Consider the following 9,301-nt stretch of genomic DNA (forward strand, 5'->3'; position numbering starts at 1 on the left):
TTTGGAAAACACGAACCAGAGAAAAAACCAAGGTTTTCCTTTTCTTTGCATGTTCTCTAAACCCAAAAAACAAAGCGCCCTCTCCTCCTTTGGTTCTGTGAGATCATTCCTGCAACCACTCCTTCAATCGACGATTTCTTCATATCCACAATCCACTTTGCGTAAGTTTTCTAATATTTCTTTGGTATATATATATTTACGTGTTTCTTCTATTTTTAAGAATGTCTTTCTAGTTTTTACTAGATTTTTAAGGCTTCTCTTTTGCATTAGGCAAGTTTTTTGATTTGGGTAGATTTGGAATGATCAGAAACACGGTTCAGACCAATTTTTTTTTTGGTAAAAACATGTAAAAATGGAGATTTTTTAGGTAATGGGGTATTTAGGTCACATGTTTCATGTAGCTTAAGAAATAGGGTTTTGGACTAGGGTTTTAATGCACGTATCCAGAAAATATCGCCTTTTCGGGTAACTACCCCCCTTTTCCCTAGAAATCCAGAATTATTTTAAACTGGTAATAACTGCCCCACTCTCGCGTGGGTGCACTCTCGATGCCTCGAACTTTACAATAGTTTGGGACAGGCATTCGAGTTAACCTTGCCTTTTCAAGCCTTCAAGCTCGATTAGTGCGATCTCGTTACCTCGAGCTTAAGAGCTCGAGTTATCAAGATCTTAACACTTTCCAATTCTCCTTATCTTTTTTTTTTTTATAATGGGCTCTCACCTTTTTCTTCCTTGTTAGATGTCGTAGTCTTCTGAGAATCGGTGGGGGTCCAAGCTTGCCATCCCTTACCATCCATCAACCCTTGGACCTGAATCACCTTTTACACGAAATCAACGATCAATTCGTGAGCACAAGGAGCAGTGCGAGAAAGAAGATATACGAGCCCATTTCCGACGTCAGATCGACGAGGTCGAAGAGTGGAAAAGAAAGAAGCTTTGACTTGCGGCCTATCCCAACTCGAACCCTGAGATCTGGCCTATCCCGTTAGACCCCAAACTCAAAGTCACCATAGCCTATTCTTCTGGTGAACTCGCATTCAGACTCATGGAGGGTCCATCTAACCAGCCATCCAAGGCTCCCAATTCCCTTTCCATCCTGGTCTCGGAGAGTTCTTTTTTTAAGGCTGAACACTACCAAAGCTCCATAACCTCGACTTGACAAATTTTTGAGCTCCTCTCCTGTCATGGGTTGAAGCTCTCCGGCCAGTTAGTCTACTGTCCTGCCAGCTTCGACAAGAGGAGCTGTTTCGCCCCTGGTGATGACGATCTAGATAGAAAGGTTAAGCTCACAGCCTAGAATCGTGAGCACCTGTGAGTTGGGGCTCTACTACATCTGAAGGATTACTTTCGGAGCTTTTTTGAACTACGCTGGTATAACCCCATTCCAACTCCAGATGAACTCGTACAGGGTCCTGATTGCGTTAAAGTCGCTGTACCAGGAGATGAAATGGGAGGAACCCACGACACACGAGATCCTATACCTCTTTTGCCTTAAAAGAAACCCCTCTCGAGCTCATGACAGAGATGGGTTCTATTACCTTTCGAGCTATCCCAAGGAGAAACGACTATTCGAGGATATCCCCAACCATCCTCCTAATTTCAAGACCGCCTTCTTCTGGACGGATGGTCTCGCTACCTCTCGCTTTTACTATTGAAATGTGTATGACTTTTCCTTTCTCAGCTTAACTAATCTTCTTTGTCCTTTTTAGGTGACATGGAGCTGGATTTGGACAATCTCTTGGGGCAGCCTCCTAAGCCTCGAGGTACTATGCGAGGATGCACCACCTCAAAGAAAGGAGCTGCTTCGAAGTCTGCAAATATTGTAGATGGTTCCTCTCCTTCGAAGCCTATCTCCAATGAGCCTTAACCCTAGGCTCTTTAATCTACGAATGTGGTCGGTGACACTACTCCCACAACCTTAATGGAAACCACCATGGAGCCTTTGGTTACCATGCTCCCTCCCCAAGAGAAGAAGTCTCCTCCTCCTCCTCCTCCTTGCTTGGTCCTTGCTGGAGATAAAGGAAAAAAATTTGTGCCTCCTTCGGCCCCTAAGCCTGCGGGTGCTCTGGCTGTGGTCTGTCAGTTTGTGGCCTCATCCCACTTGCGAGAGTATCTTCTAGCGAACGTGGCAGGGACCCTAGGGTCCGACCTGTGTTCGGACCTGTTGTCTTAAGTAGTCTAGTCTTATAGCAACCTTAGCGCCAATGTGTGGCAATTTTTGAGGGGAGAAAACCCCACACGCCTCATTGAACAAATGATGGAGCTCAGGGTTTTGGTAGGTCTGTTTCTCTTGACTTTTATTTTCTTGGTTTCTTATTTATTTTCTAACTATTGTAAGACCTTGTGTTTCAGACCCTTCTTGGGTCCTTCGCCAAAGTTCTCTTTTCTCCTCGAAAATGGCAGCGGCCGAAACCCTAGTTTATGACACAAACCAGGCTCGAATCTGTGTTGAGGATAATCTGAAGGAGGCCAAGGGAACCCAGGCCAAAGCTGAGGAGGCCTGAGCCCGAGACGAGGCATTGCTTCAAGAGGTCTGAGAGGCCCAGGCCAGGTCCGAGGATGCCCTAAAGGTTCTCCAGGCCAAACTTGCCTCCTACAACGCTAATGTCAACAACCTGAAGGCGAATATCGACACCAAGACGGTGGATTTCGATGCTGCTAGGGCCGAGATCGATCGCCTGAAGGTAGAGACAAATGCTGCCAAGGCTGAGACCAACCGCCTGAAGGAGGAAAATAATTATACCTTCGAGATCCTCGAGGATGAGAAGAAGCGCATGCTCGAGGAGTTTAAGGCCAAGAAGGATTGGGCTACAGACCGGGCCATGTATATGATGTGGTCTTTGAACCCCGAGATGGACACTTTGTTTCTCCAGGATAAGGAAGAGGAGTTCATCTCCAAGTGGAATGCTCGGTCGACGGAGGAGGAGGTCACGGCTACTACCTTAGATGGCGGAGGTGAGGATGAGAAAGGTGAGGAGGACGAGTCTGGTTCAGTTGACCAACACTAAACTATTTTGAATAGGGTTGTGCCCCTTATTATTTTTGTAATTTTTTATGCCCTTTGGGCAAAGACAATTGAAACATCTACTTATATTTCTTATTTGTATGTTAATGGTAGTTTTTATTATCTATGCTTATATTCTTTGCTCGAACTATTTACGTATATTGTCTACCTTGGATGCTTTTTACTTTTCCACACGCTTACATTTCTTGCTCGAAATATTTACTCATTGTGCATAAAGTGTTGTATTTGTTTATCTATACAAATACTTGTTGGGTTTAAGCTCGAATTTGGATGCATTCATGCATAGTTTACTCGAAATGCCCATATTCGACTTTGTTATTATCAAGGTCGAATTTTACTTTTATGTAATGCCCCGACTAATCCTAGACCTCGGACCATTGAAAACTACTAAACATAACTACTATTTTGGAATACACACATAAAATATTTGAACTTTATTAAAAATCCAAAATACGGTACGAAATACAAAATAAGGTATGGGTACCCATTGTTTAGTACATAAAACATAAAAACATAAACTTTAATCAATCGTTTAAATACTAAGTGTGGAAATACATAAAACATAAATTAAAAGACTTTAAACAACGTCATCCTCGATCTTCTAGCAGTCCATTCAATCAGTCCTCTCCCAATACACATGCTAAGCTTCCATGAATCCATTTTTCCTTCCAAGTTTATTTTCCTGCACCATCTAAAATAAAAGGAATGAGCCTAATGCCCAGCAAGGAAAATCTACTAAAAACATATATCATAAATCATAAACATATACTATAAAACATATGACGTAAAAACGTATATCATATAAGACTACAATATTAATGGCCATTAACTCATTACCGTGGTATGTGATGAAACCATCTAGGTCCTCAGTCTCCTAATCGAGGTAGGTTAGATCACAAAATAGTATATGATAACCCATCTATGTCCTCTATCTAATAATTGAGATAGGGTAAATCATAACTCTACTCCACGATAATGATAAAAATCTTGGGGTTTGCTATCTAAGCAACTATAAGCCCCAAGTGACTACAAAACATATTTATACATATAACATATCATATCACATAAACATATCATAACACATATATCTAACCTATTTTCCTTACAAAAAACTGGGATACTGGAGACAAGAACGGGATTGGAACACTCCTAAAACCAACAGTAAAAACCTTTAGTTTCTAAAGAAAAGGAGATGAAAAAGAGAACTAAGCCATCAAAGTGATAAACTTATTGAAAACCTTAAGTTTCAAGAAACTTAAACGCCTACCCAAAAAGCCATAACAATGAGTTATGATCTGAAAGAAAAATGGAAGAAAATAAAAGAACTATGATGGATTAAACCCGAGGATAAGAATACCTTGGATGATATAGAACTCCGATCTACACCTCGATACCAAAAATTCACTCAATCTTACTTCCCAAGTGTTTAGAAAAGCTTAGATTGGAAAAGCTTTTAACCCAAAACCCAAGTGTTTTTTCTCTAGAGTAATCTTAGCAGCTTGGAGCCTCTGAAGAATGCTTGAATGATGAATGAAATGGTTGAGTACTAGGTCCTATTTATAGAGTTCAAGAGCAAGTCCAAGTGGTTGAGGGTTGTTTCTAATTTAAATCCAAAAATTTCAAAAATGGCTCCAGGAGCCGATATATCTCCCCTACCTATGTCCCGAGCTTTCGTGCTTTCGTTCGTGCGAATTCAATGTGTTTTTTGTATCTCTCGTAGGCGATATATCGACCCCTATAGCTACGATATATCAGCATACGTTGATATCAAACACGTTTTTGCACTCTTTCAACATATTTTGAATTTGTTTAAATAGCTTTGACTGAGTAAAACGTGATCCTAACAGCTGCTGGAAGGTTCTAGAGCTTCTAGATTCATCCATTATTAATTATTTCATCTAAAATCCTTAAATAAACAAGCATGTGACAAGTGTCTTGCTCTTAATTATTCTATCTAAACCTTAGGTTATAATAAATAATATTTCTAGGACCAACTATATTAATCAAACCTTATGTTATAATTAATATTTCTAAAGTATAGGTTAAACTTATAAAATCTATATCTGATTCTATGAGTTTCCAACTAAATCCCGACTTGAACCAATATCCACGAAAACTAAAATGCTACAAACTATTACTATACTACTACAACGATCTAGCTAAGTAAAATTCTGACACTACATTTTACCATGTATTTCTATTAAAAAAATACATAGTGGTGTGTAACCTCGTTAGTCTAGTTATATTTTGTTTTTCCGTAGTAACTTTTCCTCATCCTCAAGTATGATTTCGAGGTTGCGAGGTCAAAACTTGTTTGCAAAAATTTCCAGCCCTTGTCTTGACTTATGATTTTTGTTGGTTTATCTAGAATTCTAACTTTTGACTGTGTTGATTAGGTTTTGCTAGTTTGTTCCAGACTTATTTAGTTCATGTTTGGTTAATGATCCATACACTATTATTGTTTAATTCACGTTAGGTTAACAATCCATACATTGCTATTAGAGTTTTTTGTTTGTTGATGTTATGTTTTTTCGAGCTCATGGTATGATTTTATACCACTTATTTTTTGAGGGCTTGCAAAAAAGTATAAAAATAAAAATACAAAATTTGAATGAAATTCAGTGCTTTATTGATGAAAAATTAAATACAAGATGGGTTAAAATGAATAAACATCATTCCTATATTACTGATAATAATGTCGTAGATGTTCACCATTCCAAGCTCGCGGGACCAAACCCCCATCTAACCTCGCTAGTTTATAAACTCCAAGTCGGATGATGGACTCAATTTGGTAGGGTCCTTCCCAATTAGGCTGGAGCACCCCAGTAGATGGGCCTCATGTGGCCAGAAACACGCGTCTGAGCACCAACTCTCCCAATAAAAATTTCCTATCTCGGATCCTCTTGTTGAAATATCTTGTAGCCCTCTGCTGGTATGCAACATTCTTAGTTGGGCTTCGTCTCATCTTTCTTCAATCAGGTCTAGACTCTCTTCGAGTTGGGATTGGTTCAAGGTTTGGTCATATGCCTCGCGCCTTATAGTTGGGATTTCGACTTCGATAGGCAACATGGCCTCATATCCATAAGCCAGCGAGAAAGGGGTATGTCCTGTTGAGGTCCGTGCTGTTGTTCTGTACGCCCATAGGACTTGTGGTAGTTCCTCTGGCCATCTTCCTTTAGCATCTTCTAGCATTTTATTAATAGAACTCTTTAGAGTCTTTTTTACTACTTCAACCTAGCCATTTGACTGTGAATGAGCCATAGAGGAGAAGCTTTTAATTATTCCATTCTTTTCGCAGAAATGTGTGAACAAATCGCTGTCGAATTGGGTCTCGTTATCTGATACGATCTTTCTGGGCATCCCATATCTACAGAATATGTTCTTTACTACGAAGTCTAGAATTTTTTCGAGGTGATGGTAGCTAGAGGTTTAGCTTTGGTCCACTTTGTGAAATAATCAACTGCGTCTACCGCATATTTTACTCCTCATTTCCCAGTTGGCAAGGAGCTTGTGAGGTTGATTCCCATACTGCGAATGGCCATAGAGAGCTCATCATGGTAAGCTTGGTGGGTGGAGCTCGCGATATCGAAGCGAACTGTTAACACTTGTCACACCGCTTAACATATTCAAATGAGTTTGCTTTAACTGTAGGGCGGAAGGATCCTTGCCTAATCACTTTTTTTGACAGACTATGACCCCAGACGTGGTCTCCACAAAATCCCTCATGGATTTCTTCTAAAATCTTCCTTGCCTCGGGCAGAGTTACACACCTAAGTAGTGGCATGGAATACCCTCTTCTGTAAAATCTTCCTTCCAAGATGGTGTGTCTTGGTATTTTTGTACATAAGTTTCTTAGCCTCGTTCCGGTCTACTAGGAGACTTCCAGTTTCGAGGTAGTCAATTATGGGGGTCATCCAGGTAGGTTGTAAGTCAATCACGTTGACAACTTTTTCTTTGGGCTCGGTTATACTTGGGACTGGCAAGAATTCCACCGGCACCACATTAAGCGTGTCAGCTTCTTTGGTGGTGGTGAGCCTTGCCAGGGCGTCCGCATTTGAGTTTTTCTCTCGCGAAACTTATTCTATGGCATAGAATTCAAACTCCCAGAATGTCACCTTAACCTTCTCCAAATAGGCTGCCATTTTAATGCCACAAGCCTGATATTCACCTAGGGCCTGGTTAACGACTAATTAGGAATCACTATAGCAGTGGATGGCCTTGGCCTTGAGCTCGGAGGCTATCCGAAGACCTTTTAATAATGCTTCATACTCAGCCTTGTTATTCGACGCTTCAAATCCAAACCCTAACGCTGAATGAAAGTGATTTCCCGTCGAAGTGATCAAAATAACTCCTACGCCGACCCGTTCTCGTTGGAAGATCTGTCGACGTAAAGTCGACACAGCTCGCGGGCTGGGGTTATGGCTTCCTTGTTGGAGATTCCCGTACATTCAATAATGGAATCTGCTAAGGCCTGCCCTTTGATCATCATTCTTGGATGATAGGTGATCTCAAAATGTCCATATTTGATGACCCATTTTAACAATCTCTCGGAGGCTTCACGCTTGAATAATACTTGCCTTAACAGCTGATCAGTTAATACATGTATAGGATGCGCTTGGAAATAGGGTCAAAGCTTTCGAGATTCATGTATTAGGCATAAAGCCAACTTTTCCATTAACGAATATCTTGACTCTGCCCTAAGTAACCTTTTGCTGACATAGTACACAGGTTTTTGTACTTTTTTATCCTCTCGAACAAGTACTGTGGTGATGGCATGCTCGATTATGGTGAAGTATAAGTACAATATTTCTCCTATAATTGGCTTGGGTAAGACTGACGACTCGGTGATGTGCTTCTTAAGATTTTGAAACAGGAGTTCACACTCATCCGACCATTAAAATTTCTTGCCCCATCTCAAAAGGTTAAGGAATAGGAGGCATCAATCTGTAGATTTCGAGATGAAACTACCTAGGGCCACCATTCATCCAGTTAGGCTCTGGACATCTTTATGTTTTCGAGGTGAGGGCATATCGATTAATGCCTTAATCTTGTCGGGGTTTGCCTCTATGCCCCGAGCATTCACTATGAATCCTAGAAACTTTCTGAGGATACTATGAATGAGCATTTCTGCAGGTTAAGTCTCATATTGTACTTTCAGAGAACAGTGAAGCATTCAACGAGGTTGTCCACATGGTTACAGTTATGCTTGGAATTGACTAGCATATCATCCACATAAACCTCCATGCTATTTCCTATTTATGAAGCAAACATCCTATTCACCAATCTTTGGTATGTGGCTCCTGCGTTCTTGAGCCCGAAAGGCATTACGTTGTAGCAATACAAGCCTTTATCGGTCATGAAACTCGTATGTTCTTGGTCGGGCGCATGCATGGGTATCGGGTTATGTAACGACCCAAAATTGCTAATAAGGCTTAAGGACCTTGATTAGTGTGCCGAGAGGGCATAGCTGGTATTTATATGAATAAATGATTAAATTCATGATTATGTGTCATGTATGATTATATGAGTATATGGATATGATTAGATGCACGTTTATGAGTATTAAATATGCATGTGGGCCCTATTTTGTTTATAAGGGCATGTTTGTAATTTTGGCCCATTGAGGGCATAAATGTAATTATATGTGTGATAAATTGTTGAGACCACATTATTATGTGGATATATTTGTAGCTTGTGGCTCGAGACGATCCTAGTGAGCGGTTTAGCGAAATAGTCACGGTGGGGATTAATACCCGGATCGGGGAGCCTCGGGGTATTTATGGGAACTTGGGAAATATATTGGAGATTATTAGGCATTTGGGGAAATAATTGGCGATTAATTAGATGACGAGAATTAAGTGGTAAATATTAGGGACACTCGAGGAGTTAGCGGGAATTGGGAACAAATGACCAAAATGCCCTTAGAGTATTTTTAAAAGGCTTGATTTAAATGGGAGGGTAAAAGAGTCTTTTGCCTATTAAGAGAGATACTTGTTATATCTGATTATTTGGAGTTAGTGGAATGTTTAGAAACAAGTAGTAGCTGAAAGAAAAGGAAAAGAAGGAAGGAAAGAAAGAAGAAAAACATGGGCTCTTTCTCTCTCACGGTTTAGGTCATTCTTCACCATTTCTTGTGAGTTTTGGAGCTGGAATTCCAGTGAATGTCTAGGCAAAGTCTTGAGTCTATGATCCTTGAGGAGGCTTGAGGATTCAACAGGAGTTAGTCACCCAATTAAGGTACAGTTTAAAGTTTGTTCTTAAGCTTTTGAGTTTTTT

Source organism: Humulus lupulus, chromosome 6 (assembly GCF_963169125.1).
Source record: "Humulus lupulus chromosome 6, drHumLupu1.1, whole genome shotgun sequence".
Lineage (NCBI taxonomy): Eukaryota > Viridiplantae > Streptophyta > Magnoliopsida > Rosales > Cannabaceae > Humulus > Humulus lupulus.